The sequence below is a fragment of the Cupressus sempervirens genome, chromosome 10, assembly GCF_028749045.1.
Source record: "Cupressus sempervirens isolate cs-2001-9-10 chromosome 10, ASM2874904v1, whole genome shotgun sequence".
NCBI lineage: Eukaryota > Viridiplantae > Streptophyta > Pinopsida > Cupressales > Cupressaceae > Cupressus > Cupressus sempervirens.
The window spans coordinates 531782308-531809580 of record NC_143127.1 but is presented as its reverse complement, the minus strand read 5'-3'; positions in this window follow the sequence as shown (position 1 = coordinate 531809580).

Below are 27273 nucleotides of genomic sequence, written 5' to 3'. Positions count from 1 at the left end.
ATGTTGTCTACATGACAACTCAAAAAGGTGCGCAAATTGCTAAGTATCTCACAAATAAAAATAATAAAATAATGCAAAATAATAAACTAATGCATTAACCTAAGTAAACTTAAGTAAGTGTAAATAGTGAATACTTATTTACACCAACACCCCCCCTTAAGTGCAACTTAGGGAAATGCCCTTAAGCTTACGAAAACTAGGATTAAGATGCATAATGGGTCTTGGCTACTATGCCATATTAGGTACCCATGTACATAATGATGATGCAATCTCTCATAAAGTGGGGAAAGAGGGAAAACCTCATGGGAAAAACCCTCCCCCAAAAAGAGAGATAAATAAGGATGCATGGATGGATGGAGTAATCAAGACCCCCCCATTACGACATACATCCAGTATATACATAAGAGAATGAGAGAAGGAAGAGAGACAGAATAGGCTCCTTCCCCCAAAGAAGAGTGCCAACAAGTGAAAGATGCTTCGATGAAGAAGCTGGTCCAAGAGTGTAGAATATTGTTCCTCCCCTTAGGAAGAAAAAATGGCAAAGGTACAATCTTGAAGATGTATGGTGGTCCTGAAACTTGCTCAAGTATCCCTGTGCTGATGCTGATGCTCACCCCTTCCAACTATGCTAAAAAGAATGAGTGCAAATCTAGAAAAGATGTCTGTTGAACCTATTCCACTAAACCATTTGTCTCCTCAACTGACAAAGAGACCTCCACTAATCGTTGTTCATAAGGATCAACAATCATGCCAACCTATGAAGATTGATCATGTAGAGAATGGACATGAGGGCCAGAGTGAGCCCTCACAACAACTGTAGAAGGATCACCTTCATCAATGGGAAGATGTATGTCCTCAAGTCTGTCTCCCAAGTCAATTGAAGCTGGAGCTAGAAGATGAGATGTACCATGTTGTGGTGGACCTTTAACTGTGGCAATGTAAGCATGTGGACTGGACTGATGTGACTTCACTGGAACTATCGATAGAACTCCACATGTCTGAACCTGTTGAAGCACTATCACTGGTGTCACTATTAGTTTCCATTGTGTATGATGTGCAGAGAGGAGTAAAGGATAAGTTGGGTGAACTTTCCTCAAAATGAACATCCTTCTCCAAAAATATCTCATGAATCTCAAGATCCATAAGTCTGTGAGCTTTTGCATTGTCTTCATATCCTATGAAGGTACAAGGCCTAGGTGTCGGTGCCTTGCATCTCCTGGAAGATAGGTTTGCCTATGTTGGACAACTAAAGACTCTAAGGTGACTCACAACTAGTTTTCTGCCACACCATTCCTCAAAAGGAGTCTTTCCATCCAAGGCATTATGAGGAGACCTATTAAGTATGTGAGTAGCACTGCTAATTGATTCAATTTCAAGTGTGGGATCAAGAAACTTGGCCTTTATCATGCAACTTGCCATGGTCTTAAGAGTCCTAATCCTCATACCTGCAACATCTATCTTGTGTGGACTAAATGTTGGTGAGTTTTGGAGATCAATCCCCTCAATTTTGCAATTTTTTTTAAGTCTTCTATCTACATATCTATTCTCATTGTCCACCCTTAGTACCTTGATGGCTTTCCTTGACTAGTGTTCAACACGAGTCTTGAAGTCTTGTAGCTTATGAACCACTTCATTCTTATGATCAAGGAAGAAGACCCAAGTGAATCTTGAAAAGTCATCAACAAATGTGAGTATGTAGCGGCCTTGGCTGACTGAAGTCATTGAAAAGGGTCCTGCTAAAACCATGTAAACTAGCTGAAGAACAACTAGAGCTCAAGAATACTTCCCTTTATCGTACTTCCCCTTGAGATTCATATCCATTGAACAAGATGAACACTCTCCCTTAGAAAAGTTGATATTTGGTAGACCTTTGACCATATGTTTTGAGCAAAGTTACTAAAGAGAGTGAAAGTCAAGGTGACCAAACTACTCATGTCATAAGTTGATGTTTGAAGTAGAGTGAGTCAACAAGGCTTGAGAAGGAGACTTAGGCACAAAGTGGGAGAAGGAATAAAGCCTCTTGTCATCATTGACTTTCCCCACTGCAACCAATGAATCATCTCTTAGACTTCACACCATCACTGAATTTGGAAGGAACTCAATTTTGTGACCATCTCCAAGGTGAGTGATATGGTAAACTGATAGGAGATTGGAGCTAAGGTTTGGAACATAGAGAACATCTTTAAATTCCCCATTTTCCATTTTCACATGTCCTTTCCCTTCAACTTCCATTTTAGTATCATCTCCCACGAAGATGTGTGGTATATTTGACTGCTTCAATGAAGAAAAATATTCCTTTGAAGAAACCATGTGGTAAGAGGCACCTACATCAAGTATCCATTCCGAAGAAGAACTTGTGTTTGCCATAAGTGCTTGCCCTTTACCCTTTGAAGAGGTTGGAGTAGAATTCTTGGAAGTACCTAACACTTGAATCTTGTTCTTCCTAAGTAGATTCTCTAACTCATTGATTATTTTTGTCTTGTAATGATGCTCGTCATGATTTGGATTTTTGCAATATGCACAAAAGAGTTTTTCCTTCTTTTCATTACTTCCCTTCTTGTTGGAAGAAGAATTGCCTTGTTGAGAGGAGGATTGTTGTGTCTTAGATTTTGATTTCTACTTCCACTGCTTCTTGTTGTTGTTACTTTTTCCTCCTTGACTTGATTTGTGCTCATCACTAGTCACCAAGGCTTTGGTCTTTGATGACTTGAGAAGTCCTAAATCCATCAAGTGATATTGTTTAGCAATCAACATCTTTGTAAATGCATCAAATGAAGGCTTTTGGTAAGTAGATCCCATGGTCAACTTGTGAGTATTAAAACTCTCTTTTAGAAGTACCCTATACTCATTGGCTTTGATGATGTAATCCTGAATTGTGTCAAAATTCTTTGGATCTAAGAGAAGTAGATCATCCTTAATCTGAAATCCCTTTTCTTCATCCACTTTACCATACAACTGTTCAAGTTTATCCCAAGCTTCTTTGGATTTAGAACAATTTTTAATGTGAAAGAGAAGATCCCCATGTACACAACTCCTAAAGCCCATTGGTCTTGAATTCTCCAATCAATGAGTCCTTTAGCATCAGTAGGTTTGGTAATAACACCATGAACATAAATACTATATCCTTTTTCCATTACTCTACTCCATGCAATATCTTTCCATGTAGAATAGTTGCATGAAGTTAGAGGAGGACATTTAAAACTCATGATGTAGAAATGAAAAGAGCACAATAGAGAGACACAAAAACACAGTACACCCCCCCCTTTTCACTCAATCAAAAGACCCCCCTCAAAAAGATGCTTTTGGCACATTATAAGTAGTGCATTTACAATGGGCCACTTGTCCAAATGAACAAAGTGGACTTTCTGATTTTGCTTTTACAACTGCCTTATAAGGCTTAAATCTATCACTTAAGCACTGTAGCTCAGATTTACAACAATTCTGAAAAAGAATCAAAGCTTTACAATGTCGAAAAAAGGCCTAATTTTGAAAGTGAGAAATTGGTCCGCACAACTCTAGAATCTGACTTTAGATCTAGAAAGTAGACAAAAAAATGCACTTTCAAAAAAAAATGAAATCTAAAAAAGTGACCAGATGTGCCCATACGGAGCGTTTGAAGTTGCAAAACACATGATTATGTAGGTACAATCACCAAAAACATAATTTTTGCAAAATCTGTGCACCAAAACTAGAAAACAACACCACCACTAAAAAATTTAGGAAAATTTACCCAATTTTAAAAAAAATTGCACCTGAATTGGAGTCAAGATGTCAAAGTTATGAGCTCGCAAAGTCAAGTTGCCAAATTGAAAAGCAATTTGGAGAGGGGTCTGGAGCAAAAAATGTGAGTCTAAATTTGACAGTCAAATAATTGCCACTATATTTGTAAAATGTTTTGTTATGACAGTCAAATGGCCATCAATTTTAACATAGTAAATTGATGATGTTAGCAAAAAAATTGAGCCCTTGGGCTGACGTGTTAGGTTGTCTGGGATGCTGACTGTGATTTTTGTACTATACAAAATTGATGATGTGGCAGTAAAAGCCAGGTTCCACATAGTGACGTGGTAGTCTCAGGTTGCTAACATGGCCTCCTACTGACGTGGGATTCAATACATATGGCAATAAGTGATTCCCTGTCGCTGTCCACCCGGCATTGCTAAGATGGCAAACAACTGGTACAGGTCAATGTGGCCAAAATATTTGATTGGGCAGTCTACGGTGAAGATAGGGAATGCATGGCAATTTGGGTAGTCCACGTGTCCAACTGCTTACATGTTCGAGGGTTTAAAATGCGTAGGTGGGAGATTAGAAAAATAGCATCGCCAAAAAAATAGTGTAGAGATGCCAGTTTTAAAACTTTCATCGAAAAACTACTATTAAATATGGGTTTAAAAAATCACACCGGTATATTGAATATAGCCAAAGTTAATAAATAGTGGAGTTTGTAGGCACTAGAGAAGATGCAGTGCACAGGCCATAAAAATTTGAAGGAGATTTAAAAAACTATGATTGCATCGAGATCGTGACATGCGAGGCCAAAAGGTGAACACAATGGCTAGAATCAGAGAAACCATGCGTCATAGTGACAGTACTGAGTGGGCCAGATATTGTAATTGCTACCAAGGTTTTCTTTTATATATCCAACATGGGTGGAGTAATAAAATGATACATTGTGTTTAAACACAAACTCATGATTTTGAAACAAAGTTGCAACCGCTGGTGAGTTTGGTGCTTTGACGTAGATAGGATTAAGAAGAGACTTAGCCAGATTTTAATCTGCCCAATAATTTGTAGATCCATAGTATGGCCTCTACAATGAGGATAATGGAATATGCCTGTAGAAATAAAATAATTTCTCTTGCGAACAATAATTAATTCCTCCAAATAGCAGAGAAAAATTCCTCCAAATAGTAGAGACGGGGTGTCATTGCTCAATTCTACTAAAAAAATTTCTCTGTCGGGAAATAAATTCTAAATTTTTTTTTAGAGAAATAAAAATAAAATTGCAGATCCAAAATTAATTAAATCTGCAAAAAATGACCATACCTGAATAGCAAATTAGGGCCTCAGGGTTTTGATTTGTAAATTTTTTTTGCCTCATGGTCAACTTTGGGCCAAGGTAGCCGAGTTTATAGTCAATTTTCACTGGTTCAACATTCTAGATGCAATGGTGAGGTCATATCTGGCTCTAGACACTCCTAATTTCTGCAGTACTCCAGATTCAGCCTGAGGTGCTTGAAGCAATAGGTGGTCTTGAATGGCTATGTGATGAGAAAAACTCCAAGCTCTAATATCATGTAAGAATTTGCCTAAGGGAAAAATTCACCCAAGAACTAAGAACTCAAACACAAGCACAATTGTAGACCAAGAGAGAGAGTATGATTAGAATGACGATGTATTCAATATGCCATGTTGAGAGTACACTAGGAGTGCCTATATATAAAGGCCTCTAAGATACATCTAGAATGCCTCGTAATAAGCATCATGATAAGTCATACAACTAGGTACATGTCCACTAGATATGGGTTATTGTCCATTAAGCACGAAAGTATGTGCGATGATGAGAGGATAAGCCTACAAGGGTGTGACACACAAATTAATGTTGTAGACACCATGTGCTAAAATAAAGTTGCGCACTCCTGTGTTGTCTACATGACAACTCAAAAAGGTGCGCAAACTCCTAAGTGTCTCACAAATAAAAATAATAAAGTAATGCAAAATAATAAACTAATGCATTAACCTAAGTAAAATTAAGTAAGTGTAAATAGTGAATACTTATTTACATCAACAAATACAGTTGGGGTAGTGTTGAAAAACACCATTTGCGAGGTGTCCTAAGGACTAATGCAGTGAAGAGACCAAAGCTAACATAGTTATGCCCCTTAGACAAAGACAAAGACCAATTCCATACTAAGGAAACAAGGACAAGGAATGATGGAGAAAGGCTAAATGTTGAAGACACATGCTAAGAAATAGGGGTGCAAAGGCCTCAAGTAGCACCCATTTCCAAGTTTTCACCACTTGGATTTTTTTTTGGGAATATATAATTTTTTTGGAGATACATCAAAGTGCTTATTACTACGATGAGCATTTTTTTAGGACATTTTCCAATTTTTAGAAATTTGACAATATATCATTTTTTTGTATTTTTGAAATATATCATTTTTTTTGTATTTTTTTAGGATCAATAAATATGTACAAAGATGCCTCTAGACAGAACAAGCATCATGGATAGAACTTCTTTAGGTGTAAGACATTGATAAGATTAGGGAGTTGATCTCCCTTTGTTGTAGATAGTAAATAGGCATCAGCCCCAAAAGTTGTTATAATAATGTAAGGTCCAAGCCAATTAGGTTCAAATTTACCCTTTTGATCTCTATTCTATTGATTCTTAATATTTTCATGTAGGAAAAGATCTCCCGTCTGGAATTCTCTAGGGTAAACCTTTTTGTTGAATGCTTTTGACATGTGCTTTTGATAGACCCTCATATGGTCAAATGATGCTTGGCATTTCTCATCTAGAAGTTCTAACTCTTGAAGTCTCACACCGTGGTAGTCTTCATCTATAACTAGACCTTTGAGGGAAACTCTAAGTGAAGGAATCTCAACCTCTAAAGGTAACATAGCTTGAGCACCATATGTAAGGGCAAAAGGAGTAGCCCCAATAGGAGTATGAATACTTGTTCTATAGGCCTAAAAAGTAAGATTTATTTGTAAGTGCCAATCCCTACCATTCTTATGAACTATTCTATGTAAGATTTTGAGAATGGTTTTATTTGATGCATTTGCTTGACCATTTCCTTGTAGGAAGTAAATGGAGGACCAATGTTACTTTATCTTGAATTTCTTACAAAGTTGTTTAAGATCCTTATTTTTAAACTAGCCTCCATTTTCAGTGATAATCTCAGAAGGAACTCCATATCTAAAGATAATATGATTCAGAATAAATAGAGAAACTATCTTGCCCGAGGCAACAAAAAGTGGGATAGCTTCTACCTGTTTAGTGAAGTAATCAGTAGTAGTGATAATAAACTTGTGTCCACATGATGAATTGGGATGAATCTATCCAACAAGATCAAAGGCCCAATGCTAAAACGACCAACAGGAGATAGAAGGAATGAGTTCCTTTCCAAGACCATGTATTAGGTTACCATGTTTTTGACACTTTTGACAAGACTTTGCAAAAGCTATTGCATCACTCTGCATCGTGGGCCAATAGTACCCCACCCTAAGCAACCCTCGAGCCATGGAAGGACCATTGGAATGTCCCCCATAGATTCCCTCATGGATGTCAACTAACGCTTGATTGGATTCTTCCTTTTCTAAGCATCTAAGAAGTGTTCTATCTAGATCCCTCCTATACAATCTCCAAAGATAAGGGAATGGCGAAAGGCATTTTGAATAAGGTTTCTACATTTAGATTGATTAAAGGTTTCAGGTATAAGGCCATCATGAAGGTATAAATAAATGACACCATTAAAAGATGACTCACGACCAACAAGGGTACAAATAACATGACTTTCTTGGGAATCATAGATAGGGTGAAGTAGCTCTTCCACTAGGAATTTAAATCTTGATTCATGTTGCTCTAATTGAAGAATTGAAGCAAGTGTAGCCATAACATCAACTACTTTGGTTTTTGCTCTAAGGATTTGCTGAAATGAGACAAATATGAAGTAGCATCTCAAGGAATCAACCATTTATTTGTAAGGTACCAATTTCTCATTTTTTGTTAAATAATTGTCATCAAATTGGTTTATTATCAGTTGTGAATCCCCATAGATGTGTAACTCTATAATTCTCCATTCTATAGCCATCTTAAGTCCATTTGTTAAAGCTTCATCTGTACCCAAATTGACTGCTTGTCTTGGTTCAATAAGCACCGAAGATCTATCTTGAAAAATAACTAGGGAGACGATCAAGTACCTCATCCTCAGGTGCCTCAGAGAGGTTTTCAGCCTTAGATATGTCCTTTGTTTTTACTTTTTTTTGGTTTTGACACCACCACATAGTGGTTTTCACCATCAGAACTCCTATTCTTTTTATTTTGTGACTAAGGTACTTGATGTCTGGCTTTGTCATGTTGGTAGTTGATTCACTAGTGGAAGAGACTGTGAGTTCAATGGCATTCAAATAGCAGGCTATTTGATAATCATTTTGAAACATTAAAAGCTTAGGTTTGTGATTGCATTGGGACCAATCAATCAAATCAAGCTGAACAAGGGGTAAATCAATGACTAGTTCAAGGTTCAAAATATGAATGATATCTCTGGTGACTAAAGAGTCAGAGTCTGTCAAGTAACTTCCTAAACTACCCAAATTGGGATTTTTCCTAACAAGTAAAGAATCATCCATTAAGGTAACATATGAGTTCCAATCATCTAATCTTACACACGAATTATTCACTAACTCAAATTGAGAACTATATGTATGAACAAAATCAATGTCCATATCAACTATAGAAGGCTCTGAGAGGGAGTCCCATTCATACTCATTGGAATCTATTTCTGAATCTCGACTAGGATGCTTACACCATGAAGGCTTGGGATGCCTAGATGTAGAAGGCTCAATATCATCAAGGGTCACACTCTCTTGTTCTAAATTTGCAACTGTCTCATGAGATACTGGACTATCTAAATCTTCCCAAAGGAGATTAGTAGAAGGGACCCAATATTCAAACATATCTTGTTAATTTTCCAAATTAGGTATGTAATCTTGTTCTTCTTTACTATCTGGCTTATCAAGGATAGAAGCAACATTATTGTTATTCACATATCCTAGCTCAACCAGCTTCTTAGGCTTGCTTCCAAAATGACCATGATCAAGGGGTTTGGATCTAGCATCCAATTTATTACTAAGAGGGCCATGTCCAGGATAGCCCATCTTCTTGACAAAAAGTATACCCTCTTCCATAAGCTTTAGGAGAGGGAGTGAAGTTCTCATTGTGCATATACTTCTCTTCTCTATAAATCCAATCTCTAATAGCCACATCTTCTTTCTCATCTTGAATAGGCACTGATGACTATACAAATGTGTCAAATGATGTCATAGCTAAAGACAAAGGTTTCATCTCTTGTGAAGGTTTACCATAAGACCTAGGTGAAACTGGTAATGCTGTGAGGGAGTTGAGTTGATATCCCCCCATGCCAAGGTCTATGGATTTGAACTTGTCTTTACATTCAGCTAAAGTTGCATCAAAATCACCTACTTCTCTATTGAGGGGAACATAAGTACTTGCTGAAATAAAGTTAATAGACAAAGTATTATCCCTAGGTATACAAATCTCTATTCCGTTCTCATGAATCCATGGTCTATACTACTTGCATATCATGAATCCATGGTCTGCCAAGTAAAAATATTATATGCAACAAGTCCAAAATCAACTATTTGGAATAAAATATCTTTTTCAACAGGACCAACCCTAATGGGAAGGACAACTAACCCCTTTGAACTTCTCTCTGCCTCATCATAGGCTTTGATAATAATCTTCCTTGTAGTATCAATAACTTGTTCAGAATAACCTAATGTCTTTAAAAGACTCAAAGAACAAATATTAAGCCCAACACCCCCATCTATCAACACACACCTAACACAGGTTCTCTGGATCATGACCTCAATATGAAGGGCAAGACAGTGCAGATGGCTCAAAGATTTATCATCTTCCTCCGAAAAGGAAAGGTAGTGAGGGCTAGCAATATGATTAACCATGTTTTGGAATTGATCAACATCTAAATTTTTGGGGACATTTGCTATGCACAAAGAATCCTCAAGGACTTGTTTGTGTCATGGAGACAACTCTAAAAGCTCAAAGATCAAAATTTGAGTGGGGGTTCTTTGCAATTGACAAACATGATTATAATTCAACCTAGAATTGACCACTGGTTTTGAAGGAACATACTTGGATTGCACTTGTTTTGGCTTACTTGGTTGGTTTGAACTAGGTCATTTGACAACAAGGTTACCTTGACTTTGCATAACAACATTGAGCCTTTGGGAAGACACTTTCTTAGGTTTACTTGACTAGTTTGAATTGGGTCCTCTAATGATAAGGGGATCTTGAGATGACTCTTTAGAGTGAGAACCTTTAGCACCAAAATAGATTTTTCATCAAGGATAAGAGAGCTCAAATTTAAATCATAACCACTAGGATCTTTATCGTCCATCATGTTGACACTTTCTTCTATAACCTCAAGCATATTGACAACATTTTCTGCATTTGCATTAGTGTAATTGATTGTAGCCTTGCCATTCTTAGGTTGGGAAGCTTCCCCTTTCTCATACTTGGGAAAAGGCCCTTTGAATGCTGTGTGATCAACATTTCTATTTAATCGATCTATTTCAAGTTTTCCATTCTCAATAAGATCTTGAACAATATGCTTAAATCTTCCACAATTTTCAATATCATGTCCAATGCCACTGTGAAGCTTGCAATAGGCCTCCTCATCCCACCACTATGGCTTAACTTCAGGTATGTGGAACTTTGAGGCATCATAAGGGTGCACAAGAGTATGAGTAGGGAGCTTTGTGAATATCTCTTCATATGACTCACCCAATTGTGTAAAGTTATGTTTCTCTCCTTTAGGCCTTTCTTGATGTCTTGGCTTGTTACTTTGTTGATTGGTACTAGCCAAATGGAGAACAACTTGGTCTTTAGGCTTAGAGGAATCCATAACTCCATTACTAACCACTTGTTTGTTCTTATTTCAATATGTGTTATTTCCTTTATCCTTGTTATTGTTGTTATTCTGATTATTGTTCTTTGTTGTTTCTATTTTTTGTCAAAATACATTGCTCTCTCAAAACAGATCCTCAATTCTAAATGCGACTTCAACCATGGTATCAAAGGACTCAAAAAAAACCTTCTTAACTTCGTACTTCATCTTAGGAACCATGTTACTAATGAGGATTTCAATCTTTTCTTTCTCAAGAATAGTCCTAGAATAGCGAGAGCATTGTCATCTCCATCTTTGCAAGAAAGTAACAAAGAATTCTCCTTCATTTTTCTTTCTGTGACATAAGTCCAATAGCGAGACAGATCGTGAAAGATTGTATGCAAAGTGTTGAACAAATCTTTGAATTAACTTAGGGAACATCTTAATAGGAGGAGTTATATTGGTAAACCATTCCATTGCTTGACCCTTACGACTCCTTCGAAATAATCTCATAAGATAAGAGTCCCCATGATGAAACTCAAAACTCATATTATAGAACTGATGCACATGATCATTTGGATCCCCATTTCCATCATATTTGTCATATTGGGGGATCTCAATTTTTCTAGGAAAATCTTTCATGTCAACGCTCTTATCAAAAGGATTAGGACAAATTGAATCAAGCGAAAAAGAACTCTTGGGTGCCGATATTTGCTTCAACTATTTCTTCAACTGGTAAATTTCTTCTTTCATAGAGGGATCATGTTTTTGAATCTTTTTGTCTACATCAAAGTTGTAAGGGACCTTAGCACCCTTGTTGATTAAATTTTGAAAGCATGCATCTTTTTCTGGGTTCATATATGCTTCTATATGTTGCTGAAAATGTGGGTTTGGTTGCATAGCCATAAAATCATAAGAATTACAATCAAAGTTTGAGCTACCACCTCCATATTGTGAACCATGATGAGCTTGTTGTGAAGGTTTTCTTGAAACTCTAGGAGGTGTTGGTCTCCTATAATAATCATGAGTGTCTTCCACTTTGTGGAGTCTTAGGAGGGGTGGATGGAGGAGAGTTGTTTCCACCACCAATGTGCACATTGTTGAATCTATTGTCAAGTTGCGAAGCCACGAGAAGGTCTTGTGCTTCTTGATAGGATTTCCTTTCTATCTCAATCATAACTTGCCTTTCTTTGTCATGCGCAAAATATGAGGGCAAAAACACAATTTTTTTTATTATTTTAATAATAAGGTTCACTAGGGTTTAAGAGTTTATTTGCAAGAATAGATTCACTACGTTCATCTTAAATTTAACTACGCAAAACAAATTACATTATCTTAGTAGTCTAACATAACTTGTTATGTTTACAAACATAATGATTAACTTTCTTAACAATTAAACTAAATTTACATTTAACCAAAATTTTACTAAACATTAATTAAGAGTGCAACATGTATCAATTTGCAAAAAGAATATCACTAACTACATTTTACTAATCTAATGAAAACTAATTAATATTTATAAACTAAAACTAAACTATGTAACTTGCATAACTTTTAATCTAATTAACTTTCTATCGATTAAATTTACTAAGCATTTTAAATTTATAATAATTACTAACTAATATTAAGGAAAACATATAAATTTATTTTCTTAACAAAACTCTTAACTATAATAAAAAACTTTATTACTAACATACCAACCCTAAGCATATTAATATTAACATCACTAAAATCCAATACTACTAACTTCCTAATTTTAACTAAATAACATGATACTAATATTTAGGATGACAACTAAATTAAATTAAAAACTTTAACTAATTTAAATCTTAATAACACAGCTAACTTACAATAATTATTAACTAAACAAGACATTAACTAAATTAATTCCTAAAAAGAACCCATCAATTTCTAAACTCAAACAAAATTAATCTATAACATTAATAATATTTATTTCATAACCTCTTAATTAAACTTAAACCAACTTAAAATTTAAACAATCTTTAATTTAAACTAAATTAATGCAAAACTTAATCTTATAATAAACACTAACTAAAAACAAAACTTAACTAAATTTAATACAAATAAAACAACTAAAAATAAATATTAATAAAAAAACAAAACTTAACTAAATTAAACTTACAATAAATATTAACTAATGAGAACCCATTGATTTCTAACATTTAAAACAAACTTTCTTTCAAACAAAACAACTTTATCTACTTACCCCATTAATAACTACTAACACAAAATTAAACTAACTTAAAATTTAAACTAAAACAAAAAAAAAAACTAAACTAACGTAAATTAAAAAACTAATCTTAATTTAAAACTAACTTAAATTAAAAACTAATCTTAGATTAAAACCTTTAAAAAATATATATAAACAAACACACATTAATACAAACTAAACTACCCCACCCTACTTTATCTACCACCTCCATGTCACTTTTCAAAACAAGAGAAAAATCATAAATGTTTTAAAGCTAAAAAAAGAACTAACCAACCTAATACTCTTCCCATCCCACGTTACCTTTCACTCACATCAAACTCTATTTCTACACCATGCCAAGGAAGAAGTACGCAGGTACGTTGGGGGAAAGATCTTTTTATTAAAAAATTAGTTTTAAATTTTTTAAAACTTTACAAACCATCCTCTTTAATGCCTTATCACCACGTCAAGGCAAGATGGATAAAAAGCATGGGTAATAGGTTTGTAAAAGTTAATTAGGTAAGGATTTAGATTTTTGTTTTACCATATGTGTTTTTCTTTATTTTTTTATTTTTTGTTTTCTTTTATTTATATATCTAAAAATATAATATTTAATAAATTTAAAGAAATTTGAGAGAATCTCTAAGATTCTCTGTCTTAAAAGGAGAATTTTAATTTTCTCCATACAAACTCCAGAAAGTTTTCACTCTTGGTTTTGTGTATTTTTTTTTTCTAAGTGTAAACCTTTTTTTTTTTCAAATCATTTTTTTAACAATAAAGTGAATATATATATATTTTTCTAAGTGTTAGAATTTTAAGAACAAAAGGCATAAAGATAAATTTTTGTCTAAGTATGAATACCAATTTTATCCATTATTCAAAGGAGGGTATATATATATATATATATATATATATATATATATAATGCTATTGAATTTTGCTAAAACATAGAATTGAATAACTTCTTTAAACAACATTGCAAGATTGATTTTGTTTTCAATAATCACGAATCTACGTTCATAACAGAATTTTTATCTCAACATATATGAAAATTGAATTTTGCCTATAACATCATCATCATTTCATCTTATTTCTGATATGCACCCATATAACCGAGAAATACAAAAAATCTCATGAGAAACAATAATACTCAATCACTATTTTATTGGTAACCTGATTCAAAGGCTCAGCTGGGAAAGAACCAGGAAGAAAACTTAGCGTCGTTGCCATTACACCAAAGTTATTAAATACAATTTTCATAGGATTTCAGTCCCGAAATTTCAACAATCAAATAAATTTCCTTCATGTCCCTTATCAAGGGATCCATATCATTTTTTGCAATACATTGCTAAGCTCATGGAGGGAACAAAATCTGACGGGTGACAAACAAGCATGAGCAGGAGACAAAAATCAAACATGCATATTCATACTCAGTTTTCACAACAGGATTCACAATGAATCAAAACTAGGGAAAGGTGGATTTTTCCAACAAGAGATGTCAGACACAACACCAAAATAGATGCCCAATCAAGGTTATAATTCAAGAACTTTCGTTCTTCCATTTTAACATGCCAAAACTCATATGAGGTTTGTGCTGACAGGTAGGGGCCCGTAACAACCTACCCTCTCTCCCTCTTCTCGTCTTGAGAAGAGACTCTACACTATTGGAGTCCAACTAAAAAGACCTTTCCTGAAATTGGCCACTTCTGCCCTATCCAAGGGTGAGTAATGCCAAAAACACCCATACAAGAAAACTTCAAAATTCAAACAAAAATATGAAAGAAAAGCATTCAAGAAACATGGTTTCAATCCTTCCCCACATACCCAACATACATACAAGCATACAAATAAACAATCCCAATAGCATAAGCATGAAACAAGCATGAACAATCTGAACAAAGGAGATGAAGAACTCCTACCTTCACAAAGAGGTAATGGTAAATGAATAATTTGAGAAGAGCTTTTCCTTCCTTGCCGTCAATCTTTCAAGACTCCTCTCTAAAAGTAGAGATTGGGTAACAACCAAAACTACTCCAAGAAGGGCCTCTAAATAAGATCCAAACTCAACCACCAAAAAGGGCAATAACTTCCCCCACTCACCTAAAAGTCTAGAAGTTTCTAACTCAACCAATCCTAAGGTTAACCATTGAGTGGAGTTGAGGTGATGCAACTCATGATAACCATTTTCAATTTTCGCACAAAGGCAAAAATAAACTTTTTGAGTGACCTCAAAAGTCAACAAAAGGGGCTTAGGGGGTGGAAAATGCCCCCAACCCATACCCATGCCCCTTGGGTATAAAAATTTAATGTTTTAAAACCTTAGGAATTGATTTGGAACAAAACAAAAGCTAGGGATAATTTAGGACCATCAAACAACTCCATAATGCAGATTAAGCACTAATCTGGGTTAGGGGTGACTAAACTCGATTAAATTTTTTTTAGCAAAAATGACACTAACTTAATCCGGCTTAGGTCCAAGGTTACATAGATAACCCTTACCAACATGGCAGAATGCATATACAATTCTCGAGTGTCAAGTGACACTATTAGAACATAGTTATGAACATTAATATTTACTGATCACGGGAAGATACATTCATACATCTCACCAAAAAAAATTAATTTACGAACAACAAGGTTTCCACAAATAGCACATAGGGATCAATTCCATTCCTCCATCGGGTTTCTTGGCTAAAATATCCTGCACACTCATTGCACACATCAGTAGCCCCATAAAATCACATGCAAATATGTATATACGTATCAGGAAATCACAAAAATTAAAACATACATCTTTCAATCAATCAGGGTTTCTCTTGTCCTACTCATATTCTTAATCATTACAATCTCATAATCAAAGTGTTAATCCTGCATTTACTTACTTCATCAACATACATGTTCATAAAGCATTAAATGACAAACTCAAAAATTTGAAGGTAAACATCACACAACATAATATGTTTAGTGTATCCAAAAGTGTCTCGATGTATCGAGTCATAAGTATCAAAATAATAAGGTATCACTATGCTACGATGGGTCGGGGCGAGGCCTCACATTCTTCCTCTAGGCATCTAAATTGTTCTTCCTTCTTAGCTTGTTCTTCTAGAATGGATTTTCTCTTATACTCAAGTACTTTGAGTCTACCACTCGCATAACCTAAAGGTGTCATGAGCAGTGTATACAATCTTAACTGTCTAAACTGGTTACCAGTACATGTTGCATTCACATGAGCACTAGAAGGCTCACTAATTTGATCATCATATTGGGATTTCTCTTCTTGATAGGCATAATTCTTACCTTTCTCAGCCCTTTGGTGTGCATCAAAATATCTATCCTCAATATGGGGTGAGTTTGGTCTATTTTCATGAGCGAGACCACCACTTAAAAGGTCAACATAATATTTACCACTTTGATTCTTCTTTTGTCGAGCCATCATAAAATCCATATCCATGAGGTGATTTTAAGGGTGTAATAAACTCAATAAGGTCACTACTATGGTCAAACAAAGCTTTTGGAATATTCTCAAGCAATTAAACAAACACAGGTTTTTTCCCTTATGTTGTTGACAAGTATGAACTAAAGGTAATTGTTTGAAGATTATGTGAGGTTCCTTTCCTTGATCTACTTGATATCTTATTGTAACTGACATGGAAGAAAAGGGACTATGTGATAGGATAACCCTAAGAAATGTTGGTACCAAACTACGATAATAGAAGCACTCACTTGTCCAAAAGAGATGTGATAAGATATAATTTTGCAATAGGCATAAACCAACACTGCCATAGAGGTGCCCACAACTTTGGGTGAATACCCTAGCACATATGGACCAGGAGGATGATTTACCTAAATTATAAATAATTAAAACTGAATTTTTATGAAAGTGGATGGACAAAAAATTACTAACTCTCCAAACATAATATCAAAGAATCCAAAAGTATATCTTTCTCAAGAAGGACGGTCTCTAACTCACCTACTTCAAACAAGGTCACTTGTGAAATCAAAGATCACTAATTCAAGAGGTCAAAACACAATAACTCAAGGTGTAAACATATTTTTAACAATGAGATAAGTAGCCTAATCTGAATCAGATCAAGCTAGGGAGATTGAAAATAACAGGATAACAAAGCAGTTTGATCATAAAGTCTTAATTCAAGAACTTAGATTTTATTTGTTTTAAATATCCAACTAGGCATGATAAATTTTGAATCATAAACTAGGCATGCAATATAGTAATAAGGAATTTCAAGAAAACATCTTCAAACAATGAGCAAGAGACAAAGCAACCTTGCACATGAACAAGAATAGTGTCGTAGTATCAGTCTAATGCCTAGAACCACCACTGTGTATATTCTCAAAATTATTTTCAATCATGCACATAGTCTTAGAAAAGAAAATTTGGTAGCACTATGGTTTTTTGTAATGTTCAACTCTATAGCTTTTGCAATCTAGAGTGAGTGAAATCCAATCCTAGTGCACTAGGATTTTAACATATTGTGAGAATTTAATCAATCAAAAATACTAAAGAGATTTGACAATCCAACAAAAGACTACACCTGTGAGGATTTCCCCCAAAAGGACATTTATATTGTAGTTGCTACTACCATGTCAAAAATGGCTATTACTACTTGAGGTTCCATCTACATGATTGACCCAATAAAGGGAATGTTCACTATGGCTAACCCTCTCTAATCAAGGAAGACTCAAAAGTTGTACCACATGGGGACTTAGTTTGGTTTCAAGGGTTCCAAGTTTTTGATGTGCCCAAAAGGGAACAAAGCATACTCCTCTAGCCTCTTCACCATATCCAAACATAGAAAATAAGATTCTTTGGCACACTAATTCAAAATCACCTCACCAAATTTTTGAAAAAGTAAAAAACAAACACCACCAATCTCAAAAGAGAAAGTACTAATGGATGTTGATGACAAACCCAAGTGAAATAGTGAGATAATAACAAATATCTTTCCGTACCTACAAGGGGATCTATCATTGAGAAGAGATTTACATGTAAGGAAAGAAAATAAATCACATTCCCTTGAGAAATCCACAAATAGTGTTCATGGGGCTTAATTACTATGTGAAACACATATGCGTGAAAGTAAATCTAGATCCAATTTTAGAGCACCAAATGAAGTGTGAATCTATGAAAGCATGTAAAAGCACTCAAGCCAAACACATGAGAGGGTTCATTTCATTTCCAAATTCAAATGTTATAGAGATCCAACAAAATACTTGGTAATCCTTGCAACACGTCTTTTCTTTGTTATACATTTTGTTTATGCTTGAATGCTTGCTCACAACGAACAAAGCAATAAGCAAAACAAGCAAACACAAGATATGTAATATATATCCAACTTATGCAAAACTAGGGTTAGATATGAAAATCTGATTTTTAAGAGTGATAATAACTAGAAAATAACCCAAATGAAAGCTCACATCATGCATTGATCCATGTGAAAATTAAATTCAAGCTATTCATTAAATGTCCTTTTTTTAATATTGATTTTTGACCTAATCGACAAGATTGAACCTATATGATATGAATTCAGATCCAAAACCCTAAATGCAAAAAAGAGACCCCTATAAAAAATTAGAGAGCTTTCCAAAAATGTTAGAATTTTGAAAAGATCTTTTCATTTGTGCCCTAGGGAGCCATTTTGTCAAAATAGACCAATTTTTTCAAATCAAATTATTGAGCCTTAATATGATCTATAAAATCAAAACACAAAGAACCAAAATTACTTAGAATTTAGAGACCTTTCTAGAAATTTAGAATTTTCTAATAAATTCACTAATTTACACCTTAAAATGTTTTTTCATGAAAAATCAAGAAAAAAATCTATAAAAAATAAAAAATACCTCAGAAAAATCTAAAAATTTCATTGAAGCCTCTCTGATATGTTGCCACCCTAAAAAAAACAATTTAGACCAAAATACTAAGCCATTTGGGATATATGATCAAATCTTTTAGATTTAGGGTTTTTCATCTCCAAACAAATCCACATAAGAGGGTTAGCTCCAAAAATATCTAAAACTAGAAAGTAAAGGTGGGTTGCCCACGGTGGGTGCCAAAAATGTATGCTAAAAATGTAAGCACACTTCTATGAGTCATTATATCCAAGATTGCTCAAGAATAAGGTCTCAAATGGTAGCTCATAGCTCTCTATTCATGGAGTGCAAAGGTTTGTAATGGAGACTCTCAATTTGACTTAGTTTGTGCCCATGCAAGTAAACCATAAAATGAGAGATTCAAAGATCATAATATGAATGCAAATGAAAATGCAAACTAATCTAAATGATGACAATGTAAAGCAATGCAAGTAAGGAAATATAATCTATGAAAGGAAATAACAATGCAAGATTAATATATGAAAGAAAATATGGATCTAAGCTAATTTGAAAATGCAAAGATGGATCATTATGATGGAAGTCATGGATGCATGAGAGAAGAAGAAAAGAAAACAGAGGTTCTCCACAAAAAGCTTTAATGCTCAAACTCCTCCAAAAATTGCTCTCCAAAGCTACAACATAACAATAGCATTATCATGGATGTCAAAAATGAGGAGAGGGCTCTCCCTTATAAAGAAGAATAAAGGATTAAGATTAAGAGGCAATGAGATTTAATCAAGGGTGGAGAAAGAATGATCTGTGTGAGACAAAATTCCACCAATGAGAAAAGAGGAGGAAAATTAAATGGAATCTCACTTAGAAATATGTGCATTTAATTGTAGAGGAAAAACTAATTTATTTAATTTATTTCCTTTTTCAAGTGAGATTTTATTTAATTAAAAGGGAGCAAGTTCTTTTACTTAAATAGAAAATATTTAATTAAATTAAAAGAGGGAATTTTCTCTCAATTAATTAAATATGGATTAATTATTTAATTAAAAGAGAGGTTATCTTTTAATTAAATACTACTTAGGATAAAATGATCAAACCTTAGGAAATGTTGAAATAATTGAATTAATTATAATTTGATCAAAGAAATTGATTTGAATTGATTTAATAAAATATTACAAACCATTGATTGAGGAATTTTGATAAATTGAATAATGGGGGCCCATAGTCTAGGTGACCATTTTAGGGTGCATATTATAGGAACTTCTAGATAAAGGGTTCATAGGCTCTAGTGTATCACCATGGGGAGAACTTGTGATCTTTGTGAAGAAGAAGGATGACACCTTGAGCCTATGTATAGATTACCAAATTATTAACAAGATAACCATTAAGAGAAAATATCCACTTCCTCATATAGATCAAATATTTGATCAAATGAAGGGAGCAACTGTGTTCTTCAAAATTGACTTGAGATCTGGATACCATCATCTACGAGTCAAACATGAAGATATAGCTAAAATCACATTCAAAAAAAGGTATGGAAACTATGAGTTTGGGATTTAACCAATGCTCCTATATCTTTTATGAACTTAATGAATAGTGTGTTAATTTTGTTGATACTTTCATTGATGATATTTTGATCTATTCCAAGAATTGTTAGATTGTGGTGACTGATTAGGGAAGTATTGTCCATACTTCATATCATGTCTAACATATGGCCGACATGTTGTAACCCTAAAGTGACAAAAATACTTGTATAAAAGAGCTTAGGGTTAGGGATATTCATAAGGTATGATGCAATAATTTCTTCTTGTGGTGGTATTGAGCTATAAGGGATTATGGATTGTAATCAGGTTGTAGTTACTGGATTGTAATAATATTGGACTTGTTGTTTGGTGGACGTAGCCCAGGGTTTGGGTGAACCATGTTAAATCTTGGTGTCTTGTGTTCTCTTGTATGTGATTTATTATTTTTTGATATTGTTTAAATTTGCATGTAATTATTATATCTGCTCATGGCTAATATCAACAAGTGGTATTAGAGCGAGGTTATTTTTTCAGTTATTCTCTGCAAAAAAGTTTCACGGTTGAGTGGGAGTCTCACAGTTGAGTGGGAGAGATGGTAGACGAGGGTAAGCTGAAGGTGGATTAGTTTAATAGTCAGAACTTTCAGTTATGGAACATACAAATAGAAGACTATCTTTATTAGAAGGATTTATGGAAGCCATTAGAAGGAAAATCTAAGAAACATGGAACTATGATAGATGAGGAATGGGATATTTTAGATAGAATGACAGTTGGAGGTATTCAGTTATGCTTGGCACCATCAGTGACGTTTAACATTACAAAAGTGAAGACGACAAAAGAGTTGATGGAAACTTAGCGAAATTGTATGAAAATCCCTCTACTTAAGATTATGTATTTCTCATGAAGCATTTATTTAATATGAAGATAGCAGAAGGTGGATCTGTTGTAGATTATTTACATGAGTTTAATACTATTACTAGTCAGTTATCATCTATGGGTATTAATTTTGATGAAGAAAATTAGGGCTCTCTTGATTTTGTGTTCTTTGCTTGAAAGCTGGAATGGCTTGGTAATGGTTGTGAGTAATTTTGTTTTTGGATCTAATACCCTAAAATTTGACGATGTGATTGGTGTTATTTTGAGTGAGGAAACTTATAGGAAAAAAACAAGTGGATCTACATTAGAAGTTCTTTGAATGCACAAAGTAGAGGCAGAATGACTGAGAGAGGAAATAATTTTGGAAATCATGGGAAATCAAGAGGAAAGTCAAAGGAAAAGAGGACTCAATCTAGAGGACCAAGAGATTGTTGGTACTATGGTAAACCACGGCATAAGAAGAAAGATTGTTGAAATTGAAAGAATAATGAAGGAGATAAGCTAGAAGGTAACAAGGAGGCAAATGTGGTAAGTAACAAATTTGAAGAGGATTCTTTGCTTCTTTCTTTAGAAAGTGTTGATGATTCATGGGTATTAGATTCTGGTGCTTCATTTCATGCTACACCTCATAGAGGTTATCTTATTGATAATGTCCAAGGGGATTTTGAGCTTATTTATTTGGGGGATAATGAACCCTATCAGATTTTTGAAAAGAGAAAAGTTAAGATTAAGTTGTACAATGAGAATTAGTGGGTAATACATGAGGTATGACATGTTCCAAGGCCAAGTAGGAATTTAATTTCAGCAGGGCAACTTAGTGATGAGGGTTGTGTAGTTACTTTTAATGATAAAAATTGAAAGGTTTCAAAAGGTTCCCTTGTATTAGCAAAATGTGTGAAATTAAGCACCTTATATCTTTGTATAGGTCATATTGTTCCTTCTACTTTGATTGTTTTAGAAAAAAATGAATGTTCAAGAATAGTTGTTGCAATTGAGTAGGGAGAACAAACAAATATTGTAGATTCTGATACAGTGCTATGGCACCACAAACTTGGGCACATGAGTGAGAAAGGTATGAAATTACCTCATTCAAAGAAAGTTGGACCAAATTTGAAATGTGTTAATATTAATTTTTGTGAAAGTTGTGTGTATGGAAAACAAAAAAAAGTGAGTTTTGTGAAGAGTGGGAAGGAAAAGAAAAGTGCGAGATTAGAGCTTGTGCATACAGATGTATGGGGACCAGCTTAGGTATCTTCCCTTGGTGGCTTTCATTATTATGTTACATTTATTGATGATGCAACTAGAAAAGTATGGATTTATTTTCTTAGAAAGAAATCTAATGTATTTCAAACTTTTAAGAAATGGAAATGCTTGGTGGAAAGTGAGACTAGTAAGAAATTAAAATATCTCAGATCTGATAATGGTGGTGAGTATTGCAGTCATGAATTTGAAGATTATTTCTCCACTAATGATATTTGTAGACAAAAAACTATTCCAAGGACTCCACGAGAAAATAGTGGTTGAACGCATGCACAAAACTATAATGGAGCATGTAAGGAGCATGAGGTTGCATGAAGGGTTGCCCTTAAACATGTGGGTGGAGGCTATCAATACTATTATATATTTGATTAATAGAGGTCCCTCTACTCCTTTGGGTTGTAGTATTCTAGAGGAAGCATGGACTGGTAAGTAGGTGAGTTATTATTTTCTCAAAACTTTCGGTTGTGAAGCATTTGCTCATATAAATTTTAAAAATAGAACCAAGTTGGAAGCTAAGTCAAAGAAATGTGTATTTTTTAGATATGGCATTGATGAATTTGGTTATAGATTTTGGAATTTTGAAAATCGTAAAATTGTAAGAAATAGAGATGTCATATTGAATGAGAAAGTGTTATACAAAGATATGTTGCAACAACATGAGAAGAAAGAAGATGATTATGTAGTTTTGGATGATACTCCAAAATATGTTTTTTCAACAATTCCTCATGATCTACAACAACTACAACAAAAAATACCACACAACCTAGTGAATGTTAGACGACTAACAAGGCTAAGTAGACCTCCAGAAAGATTTTCTCCTTCTTTGTACTCTATTTTACTAACAGATGTTGGTGAGCTTGAATGTTATGATGAAGCTATGTAGGTGGATACTAATATTTAGTGGGAGTTTATAATGTCAGATAAAATGGACTCCTTGTTGAAAAATAAGACTTGGGATTTATGCAAGTTGCCTACAAGTAAATAGGATTTACAGAATAAATAGGTTTACAAGTTGAAAAAAGAGGATGGAGGTAAGAAAATATTTAAAGCTAGGTTAGTTGTAAAATGATTTGTATAGAAAAGGAACATTGATTTTGATGAGATATTCTCTCCTATTGTTAAAATGACTTCTATTCACTCTATTTTAAGTATTGTGGCTACTGAAGATAATTTGCATTTGGAGAAACTTGATGTTAAAACAACCTTCCTTCATGGTGATTTGAATGAAGAGATATATATGGCACAACCATAGGGATTTGACGTCAAAGGTAAAAAAAACTTAGTGTGCATATTGAAGAAAAGTTTATATGGCTTGAAGTAAGCACCTCGACAATGGTATTTGAAATTTGACAGTTTTATGCATGAGCATGGATATAGTAGGTGTCATTCAAATCATTGTGTTTATTTAAAAAGGTTGGATAATGGTAGCTACATTATTTTATGTTTATATGTTGATGATATGCTTGTAGCTGGGTCTAACATAGATCACATTAAGGGGTTGAGATGCTAGTTAGCACATTCATTTTCTCTGAAAGATTTGGGAGTAGCAAAATAGATCCTTGGTATGAAAATTTGTAGAGATAGGAAGAATATAAAATTGACTTTATCTCAAGCTAATTATATTGAGAAGGTGTTGCAACATTTCTCTATGAAGAATACTAAAGCTATCAGCACACCTTTACCTAGTCATTTGAAGTTGACTAAGGAGATGTGTCCCAAGACACAAGAAGAGGAGGATAAAATGTCTAAGGTACTTTATGCTTCAACTATAGGAATCTTGATGTATCCTATGGTATGTTCACAGCCAGATATTGCACATGCAACGAAAGTTGTTAGCAGGTATATGAGTCATCCTAGAACTGAGCATTGGAATGCAGTAAAATGGATTATAAGATATTTGAGAGGAACATCTTGTAAGTGTCTAAATTTTGGGGGCTCTACTACTGATTTATAGGGATATATTGACTTAAATTTGGTAGGGGATATTGATACTAGGCAAAGTACTATAGGTTATGTATTTATTGTTGGTGGGGAAACCATGAGTTGGGTTTCTAGGTTACATAAGGTGAACACTTTATCCACTACATAGGTAGAGTATGTTGTTGCTACAAAAGCAATCAAGGAGATGACATGGCTTTAGTTCTTCTTGGAAGAATTGGGACACCCTTAGAGGGATAATTACCTGTTTATAGATAGTGAGAGTGCCATTCATCTTGCGAATAAATTTTCTCTGCATTCAAAGACAACACACATATAATTGCGGTCCAATTTCATTCAGTCAATTTTGGATGATGGACAGTAAATTAGGATAAGATATAAATAGATGACAATCTAGCATATATGTTTACAAGGGTAGTGACAAGGGAGAAGATGAACTCCTTTTCAGCTATGGTTGGTCTTCTAGATTGAACAGAATAAAAGAACAGCAGAGTCTAGGGTGGTTTGATCTAGTGGGAGCCTCATGGAGTAGTGACATAGCTATAGGATCAATCTCCAAGTGGGAGTTGTTGTCTAGTGTGGAGCGTGATCAGTCCCCAAGTGAGAGATTGTTAGATTATTGTGACTAATCAGGAAAATACTGTACATATGGCCAACATGTTGTAACCCTAAAGTAACAAAAATACTTGTATAAAAGAGCTCAGGGTTAGGGATTTTCATAAGGTGTGATGCAATTTTTTTTTCTTGCAGTGGTATTGAGCTATAAGGGATTACAGATTCTAATTAGGTTGTAATCACTAGATTGTAATTATATTGGACTTGTTGTTTGGTGGACGTAGCCCAGGGTTTGGGTGAACCACATTAAATCTTAGTGCCTTGTGTTCTCTTATATGTGATTTATTATTTTTTGATATTGTTTATATTTGCATGTAATTGTTATTTCTATCTGTGGTTAATCTTAACAAGAATATATACGAGTAGAAAGAACACTTTTGAATAGTATTGCAATGCCTTAGGGACAAAAAGTTATATGGAAAGCTATCAAAGTGTTTCATTTTATGAGAAGGAGATTCACTATTTGGGATATATTATCTCTTCTAAAGGAATACAAGTGGATCTTATGAAGATTAATTCCATTCTTGAGTGACCAACGCCTCATAATGTAAGTAAAGTTAGAAGCTTCATGGGATTAGTATTGTACTATAGGGAATTTGTGGAGGGTTTCTCCAAGATAGATGCACCTATTACATCCCTCTAGAGAAAAGGGAAGAGATACGAGTGGATTGATTATTGTGAGAAATATTTTTATTTGTTGAAGCATTATCTCACAACCTCTCCTATCTTGATCACACCTGATCTTAATGGTCATTTCATAGTTACCACTAATGCTTTAGGTGAGGCTATAGGAGATGTACTCATGCAAGATGGTGGCTTATAAGTCAAAAAAATAAAAATAGTATGAGGTTAATTATGCACCTCATTATTTGGAGCTAGCTTCCATAATACACACACTTGTAATGTAGAGACACAACCTTTTGGGTAAGCCATTTGAATTGAAGATAGACCATGTAGAATTGGGGTACATCTTCACACAACAAAAACTTAATATTAGGTAGAGGTATTGATTGGAATTACTAAGTGACTATGGTTTTGGGATTGAGTATATAAAGGTTAAAGAAAATAGAGTGGTAGAAGCATTGAGAAGAAGGGGACATATTAAAACTATATTCACTACTAGGACATGCTTGAAGGAATGCATTTTGTAGAACCTTCAAGGTGATGACTATTAGCCCTCATTTTCACTATGCCTAAATTTTGAAATTTTAATGTGAAAATGCCTTGAATTGTTTTGTGCAACTAGGGTTTGTTATATTATGTTATTAATCCTCTATTGAAAACCCTAATCTAATAATTTTTCCCACTCTAGGTGTTTAGGTTTTCCTTAAACTTTATAAAAGATGTTTTACCCTAGCAAACCCTTGATTTTAAGTTTGTGCCCCTTTTTTTGAACTATTAAAAATTAAAAAAAAATCATTTGGTTCAACCTTTGTCTTAATGTATTTTTGTGTTTTCATTTGAGGTCATAATTTTTTTGAAGTTTGTAGCCATGTGACCAAGTTGATTGCACCATTGAGGCTCTTAATTAGACTACAACATCAAATGGTGTGACTCAGCGAAGCAACTAAGTTTCCTTTGATCATTGAGTCATGGCGGTTAAGCATTGAAGCCCTTTTTGTAATGCAACTAAGCGAAGTAGTCAGTATAGCCTTAGTCATGTAGTCACTTGACTGAAAAGCATATTTGGAATTTTAACAGTGACTATGAGAAATCTTTATTCACATGGTGGGAGCCTTGAAGATTAAAGCTTTTGAGATGGCCATGACTAGGTGAAAGTGGTCAAAGGAACTTGAGTAAACCTTTGATCATGTAGTCTCTGGGATAAACACATGATTAAGAAGTTTGACTATGAAGTAGTGATAGGGTTAAGTCACATGGTCAAAGTAGTTAAGTCATAACAGTTAAGATAAGTTATGACCTAGTGAATAAATATTTAAGAGGTACAAATCTATTTGTTCACTCAGTCATGCAGTTGAAGAGAATAAAAGTTGTAAAGCTAGCGACTTGATGACACAGTCAGTTTGAATAAAGAATGAGTGATTTCACTATTGTGGTGTTGAGAGGAAAGTGATTAAAACAAGCTGTGATATGGTGAAACCAATTTAAGATTCCCTTTCGCATGGTCCTGTGGTTAAGGATTGAGAGAAGTGTTTAAACTATGACCAGGTGAACAAGTCAGAATGAAAGCAAAATATAAGGAGTCACATAGTCATGATGTTAAGAAAATGATAGTAAGAATGAGCTGTTAAGTGATGACCAGGTTAAAAGAGCATGAATAATCCTTTGATCGCATGGTCACAAGGAAATTTTGTTATCAGATAAGTAAGGCCGCGACCCTATGAAGTCTTAA